This window comes from Lygodium microphyllum, chromosome 4 (assembly GCF_053477565.2).
Source record: "Lygodium microphyllum isolate KBCC chromosome 4, Lygodium_microphyllum_v1.1.10, whole genome shotgun sequence".
NCBI lineage: Eukaryota > Viridiplantae > Streptophyta > Polypodiopsida > Schizaeales > Lygodiaceae > Lygodium > Lygodium microphyllum.
In genome coordinates, this window is record NC_141138.1 from 131376815 (window position 1) to 131394428 (window position 17614).

Sequence of the window (17614 nt, forward strand, 5' to 3'; positions counted from 1 at the left end):
GATAGTTCTTGTATTTATGCATGCAATCAAGCATGAATCTCATACCATTATTATGCACTTCACAAACTTCTGCTTGAAAGGCACAATTCACATGTGTGCAAGAAATGTTTTGTCTTGATGATAGGAATGAGGAGATTGATCGATAATATGAAAGCTTGTCTTAGGCTCATATTCTCTCTTCTATGAACCCACACCTTAGGTGACACCCATGAAGTATGGCTTACGATGGGACCCTTACACCTATGGACGTGGCGTGAACTTGGCAAAGTAATGGAGGTACCTTTAGCGGTGATTGCAATTTGTCACTAAATTGGGGTCTTCACCCTATATGCCTTACATATGGATTTGGCTTGAAGCCAATCTTGGGTATGGGAATATGTGCTAGGCTAGTGATGTTGGGGGAAAGGAGGGATTAATTAGTGAGGCATTTGCAGTGTCGGTCGCTCGCTGGCAGTGCAGACACCTGTTTCTTTTTCTTCTGCGCGGGCGGAGCTGGTACACGGAATGGAGAGGCCGCGGCACAGCTAGGAGGACGCGCGGCGCATTCGAGCGGCAATGCTAAAAGCCATTCTCCTCTTCCGCCTCTCCTTCTCCTGCATCGCCTGCCAGTCCTCCTTCCCTCCGGCTTCACTCGCACTCCATCCTGAGGTGTTTTCCAGGTAAGCTTCCGATGCGCGCCTTCTTCCCATTCTCATCCCAAGTGGTAGCTTTCCATCTTTTTTAGTACTGTTTTCTTGGTTCCGTCGTAAGTAGTCTCAGACCAGAAAGTCTTGGCTAGTGAGCTTAGGGTTCAGGTTTAGACATACATCTGTAGCATTCGGCGGGAACATTCACTGGTGATAGGTTGAAGTCATGCTACGATCTATGGCAGCATCGGCAGCGAAGAGTTTCTTTGGAGTACAACTTCTCACCTGGGCAGAGAGAGGCAGGCAGGGAGGGAGGGAGGGAGAGGAGTCTTTTGCCAAAACGACTGTTGGAAGAGGCAGTAAATAGTGATCTTTGTATCTTTTGTTACATTCTGCACAGACATCTGCTCGGAGACAGGAGTCATTTTTTAATGTGCTTTCTACGATGCTTTCATTTCTGCAATTGTTCATTAGCAAATGCACAAGAAATAATAACCTTGTTCATGCGCATAGGGTCTAATATTCTAAGAATCTGAGGACTTTCAATCGCTATAACAGCCTTATGCTGCACCAGGTACTCTCAACACAGGCAATGTTGTATGCATGTAATACTATGCTACAAATGTCGGTGCCTTTTATGCATTTGAAGGGTGTGTCTGGGATCCTCAATTATCAATAATCTATTTTGTGCACGTCCACATTGTTAGTTTTGAAACCTTCTATCTGTTAGATTGGCTGACATTGAGGTATACTGACCTATTTTTTTCTGGGATCTATATTAAATGTTAGTATTAAGAGTTTAGGTGAATGATTCAAATACAAAAATTTCAGGCGTCAATGGCAATTGAAATCACAATCATTCAGGCTGTTCAAGAGTCAATGGCAATTGAAATCACAATCATTCAGGCTGTTCAAGATACAAGCCAAATTCGTTTATGGGCTGCCTCCGCCCTAAAGTCTTCCATAATTTTATTTTGTATTTGGAGATCTTTTAGTTCAAATAATTTCAAGTATATGTGACCATCCCATTGATATAGTGGAAATTTTCATGCTACTGTTGATGGTAATTTTTACATGTTAGTAGAGTTATCCAGCCCTTTATGCATGTTTATTGTATATACCTATCCATTCCTTAGATATTTGGCAAGTGTACATACTTTCATTGTGTGTGTATTCTAACTTGGCATGGTGTACATATTGTAATGTAATCTTTATATGGTTGATTAAATACTTTCACATGTATAATTGGTGGTTATATACACTATTATTGCACATTTATTCTAGTTGGGTTAGTATACACCTTCGAATGCTAAGTTTAATTGGTTGAATAAATACTTATGCTTCTCAAGACAGTTATTACATTGCATTGATATTTTATTTCCCTATTGTTGCCTAGTATTGTAAGCTCCCCTACCCCTTGTATTTCTTCCCCTCCAAAAAACAAAAAAACAAAAAAAAGGAGAAATTGAATCAATGACCACCTTACTACAAAATAAAAACCAATGTAAAAGCACAACACATGCTTTGTATAGGACAATGACATGGTTACTAGGAACGGGGAACGGGACCCCTCGAAACGGGAAGAACATCCAAAGTTAGGAAACAGGAACCGGGGGAACGACACACACACACACACACACACACACACATATATATATATATATATATATATATAGAGAGAGAGAGAGAGAGAGAGAGAGAGAGAGAGAGAGAGAGAGAGAGAGAGAGAGCATAATTCGTGAAATTAGAGACATAATAATTAAGTTTCAACATAATAAAGATTCAAAACATTGTAATAAGCAATGGGTTGTTGCATTCATGATTCAACATTGTAATCATCAATGTTGCACAAGTCCAACAAGTGTGCATTACAAAGACACAAAATATGCACTAAATTTTAAAGTCTAAAGATCCGACGTACAAGAGCTCCAATTTTCAAGTCAATACTCTAAAGTTCTAAGAGGCTAGCTGCTAAGTGCTTTGATTCATGGAAGATGGCTCCACTGTGCCTGAATGCTCATCTTGTTGAACAACATCTTGGCCATTACTATCACCATCACCATCACCATTATCATCACCATCGTCTTCACGTATAAAACATCAATTGCAAAGGCTTTGAAGCATCATGACTACCAATGAAGCATACATCCCCACGAGAATATGTGACAACACTATTTATGGACGTATGGCGTGCCACTCCATCCATCTGCTATCAATGTCACTCCATTTCTTGCCCATTGATTGTGAATATTTGTTGTTGCAATCTCTATGGTTGCTTCCTCCTTTTGAAGCAATGTAGTCTTGATAGTTTCTGATGAAGGGGGCTTATATGTGGGTCCATACTTTGCAATCTTTGTCACCATATTTAAAAAATAAGGCAACGTGGCTGATTTGAATGCAATATGGTCATGGTAAAAAAAGCGTGCCATTGTTGCATCAGTTTCCTCTTTTTTCTTTGGTTCCCATGAAGTGTGCAATGAACTCTGTCTAACACCATGACCTATTGCCACTGATGGCCCTCAAGAAGGTTGCATAGCTACTAATCCTAGTGGTCTTCTACATGAAGCACCATGCCTTGTTGGTCTTGGGAGTCCATGTTGTTGGATCCACTGCTATATTTGGCATCAACCTGGTATGTGAATTCCCCATAGAAGTGGCTATGCGGTCAAGTAGCTCCTGCCTTTTCTCAATTGATACATTGGTGCAAAAATGCACCTCTTTCCCCTCCTCATGTAGAAGATAGGCTCTCACTTTATCAGTCCCACTAGTGTGAGCATAAGAGCAAAGCTTGCATTTCCAAGGGCGAGCCCCTCCACCTCTCAATGGCACCCTTGCATCTACCTCATCCCACCATGACCAAGTAGTGCTTCGACTTCGTCCAGCTGTTGAGGATGATGAAGATCCCATAGATGTCATTGCTGCCATCTATATAAAAGTGACAAATAATCAGTAAAGTTCAATGAAATTGCAGAAATTTGTAGCCGAAATTTCAACATGCATGTGTTGAATGTTTGCTAAAAATGCCCGAACTTTGGTGCCACTTCAGCCTGCATTCCTTAACTGAAAATGCCACAATTTTGGGGCATTCCAACCTGCATTCCCTTGTTGAAAACGCCCCAAAATTTGGCGCATTTTCAGCTCCCAAATTTGGGCAATGACTGATTCAAAATGCCACAAATTTGGGGCATTCTAGCCTGCATTCCCTTGCTGAAAATGCCCCAAAATTTGGCGCATTTTCAACTCCCAAAGTTGGGGCAATGACTGTTTCAAAATGCCCCAAATTTGGGGGCTCTTTCAAATCCTGGGATAATGGATTCCAATGCCCCAAATTTGGGTACATTGCAACCAAATTTGGGCCCCAATCCTTGTTGAGAAAGCCCCAAATTTTGGGGCAATTGCCAACAACTAATCCAAAATGCCCCAAATTTGGGGGAGATAATGAGCCCTTTGAACAAAAATTAGTAAACAAATACTTTGGTGCTTTACACGAGTCCTTACTTGATTGCGGGAGTCGGGCCAGGCACGTAGGAGAGGTGGGCCAGGCAGGCGGGAGAGGCGGGTGGCGGGCTAGGTAGGCGCGAGTCCACATTCGAGTCGGGCTAGCAGGCAAGGCGAGATGACAATCGGGATAGTCACGACATGCGACAATTGGGCAGGCGGGAGTAACAGATAGGATCGACGATTTAAAAAAAAAAGCCTTGCTGCTAGAATGGCCGTTCCAAACAGGGAACAGGGCAAAACAAGCAAGAACGGGGCAAGGAATGGGCTGGAACATTCCGCCAGCATTTCCTCGGCATAGACCTCTCGGAACGCATTAATGCATTCCTAAGTGCCGGAACGGGTGTTCCTTGTCTCTATGGACAATGATAATACATCATAAGATGACAAACAAGAGTCTTACACAAGAGCCATGTAAAAAGCCAGTTAGGATGTCTATAAATAGATCATATGTGGCTCAAGATTTTTGGAGGGCATGTGGATTTATCCCAAAGTCCTAAAGGACTTATGATTTCTCTCTAGTAATTCGAGTTCACCTTGTGTGCCACCTTGAGTTGTTTAAAAGAATGATTAGGGTAAGATGAACTGACTAATTTAATCGAGGAAATCTTGCGGCTTGAGGATATTGCTTGATATATTTCACTTAAACTCGAATAGTGGTTCTTGACTATAGGACTAAACGACCTTGTCGGATTGTTTATCTCAGTATTTGGTCAAGTTGAAGAATCGCTTGGAGGCGAAGTAAAACATTTCTCTAGAATCCAACTTGCACGTGAGATATGCTACAAGTCACATTCAAGGAATATAAGGGATTAGACATCAAAATCGCTTCCCAGCCATAGAGCTAAATGGGCTCACCCTCGAGATGTCAGAGTGCAGTGATGCGGAAGCGTAGGACAAAGATTGAGAGAGAGTGAACACAGAGAGAAGAGAGAGAAAAAGAGTGTAAGGCAGAAAATTTGTAGTGTAGTATGCTGTATAGGAATGCAGAAATACACACAGGTGCAGAGAAAGTATCTGCGTGTGTCTCCGCCTTGAGGACCTGGATCTCCGTCAGCCCGGATGCTGTCCATCTCTGCAGTCTGTCTCTGTCAGATCTCAAGATTAGAATGTGTGTCCAAGTGCTGGACTGGAGTGCTATAAATAGCAGAGAAAATAATCACGAAAAATGGGCAGAATTAGGTTGGCTGTATTTAATGCAGTTGACTGCACAGGAAACCTGGCCGACTGTTGCTGTGCCACGTGGCACCTGTCCAACCTGTCCGACTGCTGCTGATGTGGAATCGACTGCACAGTCCGTACTGCCTGCTGCAGTACTGCTGTCCGGGGAATGACATATCTAACATGAGATTGGGAGTTAATAGCACTTTGGGTCATGACCACATCAAAGGATTGGTGTTCCATACCACCAACCGAGATGTGTTGGCCAATAGACCAAGAGTCCAAGATTGGTACTAAGGGGCTTTAACTTGTCATATAGCTTGACTTTTTCAGCCTTGATTCTTTGACAACTTAGAGATTGGGTAATGTATTTGATGGATTCCCACATGCCGCGTCTGTGGTGTAATGATCGGATTGCTCGCAAGCACAATGACACTCTGGTTGTCGCAGTAGACAACGGTGGGAGAGTCGCATGGGAAATGAAGTGCCGCTAGTAAACTCCTCAGGTAGATGGCCTTGGTGGTGCCATCAAAGAGAGCCTGATACTCAACCTCGGTCGTGGAAGCTGCCACCATCTCTTGCTTATGGCTTGACCAAGAAATGGGAGTTGAGCCCAAGGTAAAAAGGTAGCCGCCATGGGAACGTTGGGTATTGGGATCTCTCGCCCAATCAGAATCAGTATACCCATGCAAACATAAACCAGAACCATATGTCAGGCCATAATAATAAGTACACTGTAAATATTGTAACACACGAAGACATTCAATCCAATGTGACATCTTAGGTGTTGTGAAATATTGATTGAGTAAGCTAAATCTGGCCTAGTATGAATTAACCAAAGGAATTTTCCTACAATAGAGCGATAGGTATGTGCATCGAAGGGCTATCCTAGGGTATCCTTCAACAAGTGGACAGTGGGATCAAGAGGCGTGGTGACAGGCCGTGTCTGATCCGAAGTGTGTTGTTCCACTAGGTGAAGTGTGTACTTCTGCTGTGACACAAAAATGCATTTCCCAGAACGAACTACCTCTATCCCCAAAAAATAAGACAACAAACCGAGGTCTGTCATCTCAAAAGTAGCACTAAGCTTTGCCTTGATGTTTGCTAGGGCAAGAGAATTTGAGCTTGTGATGAGTAAGTTGTCAACATATAGTAGGATATAGTTGACCCCTTTTGCAGTAGATCGAACATATAAGTTTGGGTCATAAGGGGTAGAATGGTATCTATGAGTCCGTAAGAACTCATTCATCCTATGGAACCAAGATCGCGGTGCTTGCTTTAACTCATAAAGAGCTTTCTACAAGTGGAATACCTTATCCCTCCGGTTCCTTGAAGGAAAGCTCGGCGGCTGCTCCACATAGATTTCCTCCTCCAAATAACCATTCAAGAAGGCACTCTTGATATCCATTTGATATGTCGGCTAATCGTGGTGAGCGGCTAGCGTGAGAAGCAACCGGAAAGATGTCAACTGCGCGGTAGGAGCAAAGGTCTCTTCATAATCAATGCCATGCTTCTGTCGAAACCCTTGCACGACAAGGCGAGCCTTGTACTTATCTAGAGTTCCATCAGCTTTTAGCTTGGTCTTAAAAATCCACTTTGTCCCGATGACTTTCTTGTGGCTTGGACGATCCACCAATGTCTAAGTCTCATTTCGGTCAATACTCTCGAGCTCCTTCTCCATGGCTTGTCGCCATTGAGGGTGCTGAAGAGCCTCCTGCCATGTATCTGGCTCAAAATGTGTTATATAATTGATTGTAAACAACAACACAAATGAAGCATGAAGAGCAAACCGAGTAGATCTTCCAAGTCCCTCCGGAGTTAAATCCGGTGGTAGGATCCTCGAATCCCGCATGGTTTGTCGGTACCAGTGAGGTAATGGGTCGTGCGGAGGGGCCTTGGAGGATGAGGAATTTGCAAGAATGTCAGGAGTGGGAAGTAGACCAGGTTCAGTAGGCATGATCTCCGATGATGTGGAAGGAGGAATAGGATCGAAATTTTGTGCAAAGGATTGCAGGATAATCCTCTCGTAAAAAACGATATCCCTCCTAATGATCACCTTGTTTGTCCAAGGATTGAACAAATGATAGGCTTTTGCTTCAGAGGAGTGTTTGACAAAAATAAGGAGATTAGCTCAGCGAGTGAGTTTTCCTATCTTATCATCAGGCATATGTGTGTAGGCACGACACCCAAAGACTTTGAAGTGGGAAATGATAGGTCAAGAGTCAAAATATACCTTACACAAGGTCTTTTGAAGAAGAGCTGTAATCGGGCACTGGTTGAGGATATACACAGAAGTGTTAATAGCCTTGACCCAAAGGCGCTCAAGAAGCTTTGTTGTGAACATCATAGAGAGTGTCATTTCCATGACTATCCGGTTTCTACGCTCTATGACTCCATTCTGAGAGGGGGAGTTTGTAGAAGTGAGTTGGCGAGAGATGCCATGCTTCAGTAGAATCTCGGAAAACTCATGGGAGATAAACTCACCACCGCTATCACTCCTTATGCAACCAACACAACGACCGGTCTGGTTATGAACCAGCAGCACCACCCAAGTAGAAAAATAGGTAAAAGCATCGGACTTATGCTTGAGGAAGTACGCCCACATATATCTAGAATGACCATCCACTATGAAATAGAAATACAGCGCGCCGTTCAAGGTGGTAGTGGATGTCGGTCCACAGATCAACATGAATCAATCTAAGAGGCTCCTCAACACAATGTGTGGATTACTGAGGGAATGGGTACAGTGCTACTTTCCAAGTTGACAAGCTTTATAGACATCGCGAGCTAGTTTTAGGCAAGGAAGACCCTCAACCAGTTGATGGCGGGATAACTCATAAAGAGAGTCATAACCAAGATGCCCTAAGCAAAAGTGCCAAAGACGCTCATTGTTCGTAGGCTCTCGAGATGTGGCTAACGCCTGGAAGCTATGGAACACGAAGCCCTCGGCTGTTGGCTTGGTCAGAAAGTGTCATGTGGTAAAGGCCACTAGGCTGTGCCTCACCACGAGCAATCACTAAACCAATTTGAGAGTCAAAGATCTCGACTGTGGTCATTGTAAAGAAACTGCTCGCCCCAACTGCAAAGCTGTTGAATCGATAACAAGTTCACCCCAGGCTGGGGGAACATGGTATACATTGTCTAGAAAAGCTGGATTTGGATCCTTGTTAGTAGCAAAACTGACGCTACCTTGAGCTTGAATCTTGACCGAGGCGTTGTTTCCTATGTGGACCCGCCTGGTTGCAAGGACTCGGGTACAGAAAATGTCCTCTATAGGAGTCATATGGCATGTAGCTCCACTGTCCACAATCCAAACAAGAGTTGAAGTACTCGGCTGTGACGTGTGGGCCTTTGCGGTAACCTCGTCGGGAGGCAACTCACAGATGTGGACGAGACTGGCATCTAATGTCTCTATGGAGATAATGTGGGCCTTTGCAGACCAATCAAACAATCCCTCTGGAGTTGAGAATGTTGTCGATTGAGCAGTGGCAGTATGAGTTTCACCTTTAAATTGCCCCTTGCTATCACCCTACCTCCCTTGCTGGGGATTGCTCAATTGAGGGGTGGAGGTCTGATTTGAGACTTAGATTTGGGTGCTATGCCTCTAGCATTTGAGTGACACTCGTCGTCAAAATGACTAGCCTTTTGACAATGTTGACAATACCTATTCTTTTTAGGTACATTCTGCTACCCTTGTTTGAGTTGTGATTTGGAGTTTCCTTGTGATTCCCCGGATTGATTTTGTTTTGGATTTTGAGTGGAGGTTTGATTTTATTTGCCTTTCCCTTGTTATCTCTTTTGAGAATGAGCAACAAGAGCCCCCTCTGAGGAAGAGTTCATATGAAATTGATCAAACAACCGTGCATAACGCAATAGTTGACACTCAAATTCATAGAAAGTAGGCATGGTAAGCTTTGAAACTATACCTTTCACAAAGTTGAAGTATTTCCTAGGGAGTTTGTTTAGAAACAATGTGACTTGATCGTCAGAGGACTTGGGAGTCCCTGTAGTGGAGAATTCGGCAAGAAGTCACTGATACTTGGCCAACTTGACTTTCAATAGTCATCCTGGTCAGTGATTTTAAAAAGTTGGAGCTCATGGTTAAGATTTATATGACGGGTCCTTTTCGGAGCTGCATAGCAGTTAGTCAACTGTGCCCATTGCTTTGACGCTAAGTCAAATTCCTGAAGTTGAGAATGAAACTCAGGTAATAAGCCTTGCATCAACTCGACAATAGCGGAGGCATTCCTAGCCTTCCATGAGCGGACAACCTCGTATGGAACAAGTGCGAGATCGGGTTGGGGTTCCAACCCCTGCAAAAGATCCCATAGGTTTTGGGAGTCAAGGACATGTCTCATTAAGTTCGACCAAGTGGTAAAGTTTGACCCGTTAAAACGAGTCTTACCATTGAAAGCATGCTTGGCAGAAGATGAGGTGGAACCATGAGGTGTCGTGAAAATGGGATAAGATGGAGGTGGAGGGTAAGATGGTGGTGGTGGGTGTGTCTGATAGGAAGAATGAGGGGAAAAAGGTGGGTAGGTAGAAATAGGCTGGGAGTGTCCAATGAGTGCCGATTGATGCGGAGGCATTGGAACATGAATGTTTCCATAAGGTGCAGATGGGGATGGAGATACTGGGACATGAAAGCCCTATCCAAAGCTTGGTTGGGGCACAATAGAATGACCAGGAGGCCCACTAGGTAATGCTAAAGATGCAAGCTGTGGTACCAATTGATCCACACTCGGAAGAGATTGGGGGGGATACCCAGGCTGCAATGATCCCGAAAGTGTGTGAGAAGTAGGTGGAACACCACCCGACTGAGGAAAGGATGAGACCCTAAAGGCAGTGCCTATGTTTCCATAACCCCCCGATGCGGTGTGATATGAAACACGAGGTGTTTGATAGGGGAATGTAAATGGTGTAAAAGGAAGTGGAGAAGCAACGGAAGAATGTGGTGGGATGGGTGGGTTTTGAATTTGTGGTGTGAAAGTTGCAGATGCATATGGTTCATTTTTACCACTTAATGATTAAAAATGAAATGATGATGGTCATGATGTACCATGCAATGTAGAAATAGGAACACCAAATTCATTCTGATTTTGAGAAGTAAATTGAAAAGAAGGAAGGGTAGAAGAAGAGGTACCTGGTTTTTTCTTATAATCCCCACGACATGTGTTAATATACAAGAATTAGTCCTCAAGAGAACCTTTTCCATAGTCAATTGATTGTACTCTATCTTCCTCATGATTTCTACGAGTATATTGTAAAGCAGAAGAGGTAAAAGACAACGGAACAAAAGACGAATCTAAAGTACCTTGCATCGGAGTGGACGGAAGAGGATGAAAGAATGGAACATAATCTGAATCTCTTTCTCCAACAAGAGAGCCCATCCCTGAAGGAGGTCTCGACAACCTTGCAATATCTTAGATTTATGCGCAACATCTGAAGAGAGAAATTCATGCATATCTTCATTGAGTAGCTTCTCCTGAAGGGCAATCCTTCGATCGAGCTTCTCAATCTTCTTTTGTCTAAAGTCCATGATCACATGATATTCTTCAGTGGAAAGCTTGAATAGCCTTTCTTCCTTGTTGTCAAAAGTGTCTCCCACCATGTCAGAACTTTGTGGAGCAAGCTGTTCTGCCCACTCTCGCTCGGTTCTCGGCATAGGTTGTTTTGGAGATAGAATTGGCGTTGACGTGTTCAAAGTCATTTGAGCCTACTATTGTTCTTCTTGCGGAGAGCTTTGAGATCAAAGGCCTAGGTTTCTCAGAGAGTACTAGGCTCTAATACCATGTAAAGAAAAACTCAGATGCAAACACAAATAACATTCGTATGACAAACCACAGACTGATAAAAGAACACAGTTAGGGTTAGGGTAACTCAGAGACAAGGAACACAGAAAATCACTGAAGTGATATAATTGCTGAATATACAATGCTCATGCAGCAAACAAACTATGCAGTGAATGAATACCGAACCTCGAACTATTGTCCTGTATCTCAAGGATCAAGGCAGGGGTAATGAGCTGGAGAGTGTGTTGTACTTTGACAATCCCGAATCGCAGTAGGACAGCCTTCGGATGTCGAACACTAGCAAACACAGCAGTGAGAAGTTGGATCTGATGTAGATGGCAGTGAGGAGAGAGAAAGATTGAAAACGCAGGTAGGACAGCCTGCAGGATAGAGAAGAACTAAAAACGCAGGCAGGATAGCCTGTAGGAGAGAGAAACAGCCAAACGTAGGCAGAACAGCTTGGTAACAGCCTATAGGAGCTGGCGACTGTTGGAGGAGAGAGAAAACTGCCAGTCGACAAGTAGGACAGTTGGGCAACATCCTGCAGGAAGCAAGGAAATCAGGCGCCAATTGATAAAGACAACAATGGACAGCTTCGGCTGAGATGTCCTCTGCGAACGTGGTGTGGGCAGCAAGTTGAAACACCTGAAATCTGCAAAAATGGGATTGTGGGTTGAATGGAGGGCAGCATACGTATTTATAGAAAGTTCGGACCCTTCCAAGTGGGTTTGTGCTTATGGGACACAGAAACTCTCTAGGATCGCGTTTCTTTTAAATAAACTAGTGTAGGCCTCATGCCTTTAAATGTGCTCGGGTGTGAACGCACCCTTAGCACTTGCACTTACACATATATATCTATCTAAAAACCTAAAGGTACACACTCGTCATTGTACCTAAAAACGTGCTCTCTCTACTCTGTTCTATCTCACTCTCTCTGTCTCTCCTTGCGCGTAATGACTGAGTGTCTCGATCTTCGTTCCTCTCCCATCACTACAAACTGGTATTAGAGCGGGCAAGAGACAACTAAAAAGTTGTAGAAGTCCTAGGCGGACTCGATGATCAGCAGTCGGTAGTCGATTGGTGTAGAAGCGATTGTAGCTAAAGAATAGCCAGGGCAACTAGCAAGGAGTAGGAGAAGCAATTGCAGCTGACGAATGTTCAGCAGATGACTGATGGGACAATCGGGTGCAGGCGTAACGGGCTAGGCGATTGGTCGGGGGTTCAATGTGGACCACACCGACAGGAGGCTTTGTTGATGTGCAACAAAGTGACTGACGACTTCAGTGGGCTTTGCTGACGGCGACCATGCGATTGTCGACCAACGGACATGACGACTTCAACAGGTGGCAGTTTGGTAGGCGATGTGTCACGGACTTGAACGGCCGTTGACCCGGCATCTTTGTCCTCTTTTTCAAAAATATTTGAGATTATTTTTTTGCCTCCTCTCCTCCGAGTGTTCGCGCGTGCAAGCACAGTGTGCAAATCTGTGCAGGTTTAGGCCTAGAAACTTGGGGCTTTTCCCGAATTTGGGGATCTCAACGCAAAATTGGACAATCTGACTCAGAAATTGCAAAGGTGGTGCACATTTGCCTAGGATTTTTGGAGCTTTTCACATTTTAGTGAAATTCTTTCAATTTCACTGAAATTAGTGTACGCAGGACTTGGAAAATTTGGGGATTTGTCCAGATTTGGTGCGAGCAAGATGCAATAGTGATATTTGTCTCAGAAATTGCAGGAATTTTGTGACATTTTGTCCCCGACATTTGGGGCTTTTCATGTACATGCACAAATTGGGCTGAAATTTACCCAATTTCTCGACATTGATGCACATTGGACCCCATGCAATTTGGGGCTTTTGCAGTTTGGGCAAAATTTGTGGAGCATTTGGTCAGTTTATGTACATGTAGGTTAAATTCCACGCAATTTGGACTTCAACACTTGGTAAAATTTGGGGGTTTTGCTGAAATTGCTCTATTTTGGCAAAATTGGCCTGTTCTATGCATAATAGAGAAAATGCAGATGTGTGGTTGATGCTTTGAGCACAAAATTTTGGGGCTTTTGACCGTTTGTGTCAAATTTTATGCCCGTGGGTACATGTACAACAGAAATTGCAGCTAAAATTTGGGATTTCTCATGTAATGTGATGCATATGCCCTTGGAACAGCTGTAATCAGTTGGATAATGCTGTAGTACATGGTTTGGTGCTTCTGAAAATTTAATTACAGATCTGAAATCTGTGCTTCTATGGGTTACTTATTGCTGGTTGGTACTTGTTTGTACCTTGGTCACTCGGGTGACAGTTTTGGGCCTGCATTTGTTGCTTTTTGGTCACATTTGGGCTGAAAATCAAGGCTGGCAGCAATGACAGCAGTAATCTAATGCACATAAAGAAGCTTGAAGGCGCACATAACTTTGCACTTTGGCAAAAGCAGTGCTACAATATCTTGTTGCAAAAGAAGCAGGCAAAGCCGATCAAAACCAAAGGGGCAAAGCCTGCGGACATGGAATAGGACGATTGGGATGAGTTAAATGAGCTTGCACGCTCAACCATAGAGCTATCGATTTCTGATGCCTTGCTGTTCAACATTAAAGGTTTGGATTTTGCATATGCTATATGGACTAGACTGGAATAATTGTATGCATAAAAGAGTGCTGAAAGCAAAGTGTATTTGCTGAAAAAGCTTATGGATTTGCGTATGAAAGAGAGTACATCAATGTCTACTCACTTGTGTGAGTTTAACTCCATTTTCAGCCAGCTGGTCGCCTTGAAGTTCATGATTGACGAGGAATTTAAAGCTACTTTCTTGCTTTGCACTGTATTAGAGAGTTGGGATACATTCAGGACTGCTATGAGCAATTCTAATGTGATCCTTTTGTATGTTGATGTAGAGAGTGCTCTACTTATGGAAGAGATGAATCGGCAGAACAATGCATCCAGTAAGTCTTCTAGTGCTTTGCATACTAGGGGCAGATCACAGCAAAATGGTAAATATGATAGCAAGGGACGCAGTAAATCACGTGGCAAAGATGTTGAATGCCATCATTATGGCAAGAAGGGTCACTTTTAACGTGACTGCTACAAATGGAAGAAAGAGAAAGGAAAAGGCAAGAAGACAGATGATAGCAAGGAAGAGAAGAAGGACAATTAGCCTAACAATCAGCCTAAGAAGAGCAGTGTAAAAATTGAAGAGGTAAATGTAGTCACTCATGACAGTGATAGTGGGAGTGACGTACACTATGTCTCTTCACACTTTGGTGCACATGCTTTACTTGCAGATACAGATGATGACATGCATACTTGGATTATCGATTTAGGTGCTTCCTTTCATGTCACCCCTCATCGTGAGTGGTTCTCTGCCTATACAGGGGGTCAACATGGTGTTCATCTTAGGGATAACTATGCATGTGAGATTGCAGGTATTAGCAGTGTGCAGTTATAGTTTCAGCATGGCTCTGTCTTTACAGTTCAGCATGTACCTCATCTCAAGAAGAGCTTGATTAGCACAAGGTAGCTAGATGATGATGGTTTTCATACCACCTTTGGTGATGGAAAATGGAAGATCTGTAAGGGATCAAGAGTGATTGCCAGAGGTTGCAAGAGTGATACTTTGTATCCACTTCATGTATCTAGTGTGCGTGACCATGTTGTTGCCGTGATCGAGCAGCCAAGTGTTTCTTTGTGGCATGGCCAGTTGGGACACAAGAGTCAAACATGAATGAAAGTGCTTTCTCGTTTGGGTTACTTGCCTTGTCTTCGTTATGCTAATTTTGAGCACTGTGATCATTGTATTTATGGCAAACATGCATAGACGTCTCATAAAAAGTCTCTTTCTTTGAAATCTTCTCCTCTAGAGTTAGTACATTCGGATGTATGTCGAATGCTAGGATTATGTTTAGGGGGAAATAAATATTTTGTCACCTTTGTTGATGATGCTACCCGGAAGGTATGGGTTTACCGTATTTGTAGCAAGAATGAAGTGCTTGACAAGTTTAAAAAATTCTTGGCATTGGCTGAAAATCAGACAAATAAGACACTTAAGTGTCTTCACTCCCAAAATGGAGTTGTAGAGCGTATGAATCGGACCATACAGGATAAGATCCGTACAATGCTGTCTCATGCTGCATTACCCCATGGTTTTTGGGCAGAGGTTGCTATGACAGCTGTTCACATAATTAATCGGTAAGTAAACAGGTCTTTTGTGGGGGGGGGAGTTCCCCAAGAAGCATGGTCGGGCAAGCCACCTTCATTCCTGGCATGCGAATACTCAAAGATAGATCAAAAGGCTTACTCTATCTATTTCAGCAAGAGTATATCTCCAAGGTTTTGCAGCGTTTCAATTTGGAGGGGGGGGGGGGAAACGATTGGGGTTCCATTGCCTCCATATGTGAAACTCAGTGCAGAGGACAGCCCTACATCTGATGATGAGAAGGTTGAAATGGCCAAGATACCATATGCTTCAGCTGTTGGCAGTTTGATGTATGCTATGGTTGCTACACGTCCTGACATTGCCTTCGCAGTGGGAGTGGTTAGCAGATACATGACATCCCCTTGCAAAAAGCATTGGGATGCAGTGAAAGGTATTATGAGATACCTCAAAGGCACAAAGGAGTTGTGCATCTGCTTTGGAAAGCAGAAGGCATTTGTTGTTGGCTTTACGGATGTAGACTATGTTGGTCATGCGGACTGCAGAAAGTTCACTTCTGGGCATGTGTTTACTTTCACAGGAGGAGCAGTCTCTTGGATCTTTAGGCTATAAAAGTGTGTTGCATTGTCTACTATAGAGGCAGAGTATGTGGTTGCCACTGAGACATGCAAGGAGGCTTTATGGCTTTTACGTTTGGTGGGAGAGCTTGGTATCACAGAGTTACTTGTTCTCTATTGTGATAGTTAGAGTGCTATCATGCTAGCACGGAATTTCGTCTTTTATGCAAAGACAAAGCACATATAGGTGAAGTACCACTTTATTAGGGATGTACTTGACAACAAGAGCATTGAGCTTGTCAAAGTGCATACAACAGAGCGGTTTGCTCATTGCCGATAGATGATGGGAGTTGGATAGATATATGTATTTGAATAAAGGCCTCGTGCCTTTTAATGTGCTTGTGTGTGAACACACCCATAGCACTTGTACTTACACATATATATATCTATCTAAAAACCTAAAGGTACACTCTCTGCTATTGCTTTTTCATTCACTCTCTCTGTCTCTTGTTTGCGTGTAACGACTATTTGTCTCGATCTTCGTACCTAACCCGTCACTTTTTGCATGGATGTACGGAGCTAGTGGCTTCTCTTCGGAGGTTGAGTTTCGGGTTTTCAAGTTGACTCTGTCTACTGTTCTTTACTGCAGGTTACCTTTCAGGTGGAAATCTTGGATCTTAGGGATCCTCTATATCTTCTTCCTCCTCTTCTTCTTGCGTTGGTCACTTGGTTAGCATGGAGCCAACTTTCGAGTTCGAGTACGAGCATATCCGTATGGTTCCCGACACCACACAAAGTCCGACATTCCTCCTCTGCATTGCATGTTTTTATCATCTTTGTACTATGGCGCTTGGGCAAGTGAACAATTTTTCCACGAGGGACATTGTCTAAGTGTCACCTGCTGCATGAGTATTCTTTAGCATGTAGCATTTCATATCCACATCACTCTTCTCTTCTTCCCCTTTTTGGACCTGAGAGGGGGTGTCGAGAAACCCTTCACCCGCAGTTTGCGTTTTTTCATTTTTGCATTTTGTGTTTAGGGTTTGCAGCCCAAAAAGGGGGGCCATCCTAGACTGATTGTGCCTATTTATAGGCCACTCTCTCATTCATTCCTTACGGCTGATTCATTCAGTTCGTCACCTCTTCTCTCCAGTCTCTCCACTGCCCTCAGATCCCTTCAGGAGGACATTGTGGTTCGTGGTTCGTGGATATCTTCATCATCTTCCTTGTGCTACGGCATCCTTGTTCCCTTATATTATATTCACTCCATGATCAGAACTTCATCATTCCATTCATCAGAGTTTCTTCTCTCCTCTCTTCTCCTTTTGCTAAGTTCACCCTATGTTCCTCCCCATAAACCCTACTGTCTCGCTGGTACGCCATCTTTTGATAAGACATTGGGATAGACACAGAGATATACTATGATCTTCCCTATTTTCAGGAGCTGGTATGATCGACCTCGACATCACACCTTGGTGGTGGCTTGATCACCCACTGCTTGGGTATCCATGGTTCTACTTGGTGGTTCTATGTCGTATGGTTTATGATTCATTATCATTGTACCATTGTATTGTAACAGATCATCCATGATCTGAGAGAGGGTGTTAGCTGATATATTAGTTCATGTGCGAGTTTGTGCATGTAGAGGCTGGGGACATTATTTAGAATATTTTAGGTATTTTTAATGGTCTTCATTTTGGTCATATTTAGCATTTATTGTTGGTTGACCAGCATTAAATGTTGGTCGACCAGATCATATTCAAGACATATTTTTGTCCTATATATTCAGGCTCCTCCTCCTCACTTAGTCAATCATCTACCATCGTACGTGTGGA

At 43.3% G+C, this 17614-nt stretch overlaps 1 protein-coding gene across 2 annotated transcripts in view; it reads left to right on the forward strand.

Moving 5' to 3' along the window:
• The first annotated feature begins 379 nt into the window (after positions 1-379).
• Positions 380-17614, forward strand: part of ATCES1 (Alkaline phytoceramidase (aPHC)) — a 39983-nt gene continuing 22748 nt past the window's right edge. Inside the window, exons 1-2 of one of the 2 annotated variants that reach the window (XM_087676580.1) lie at positions 380-659; positions 1140-1200. The gene's annotated coding sequence lies outside the window, so the exon portion shown is untranslated. The remainder of the gene's footprint in view (positions 660-1139; positions 1201-17614) is intronic. The other variant, XM_087676579.1, reaches the window with a different exon arrangement.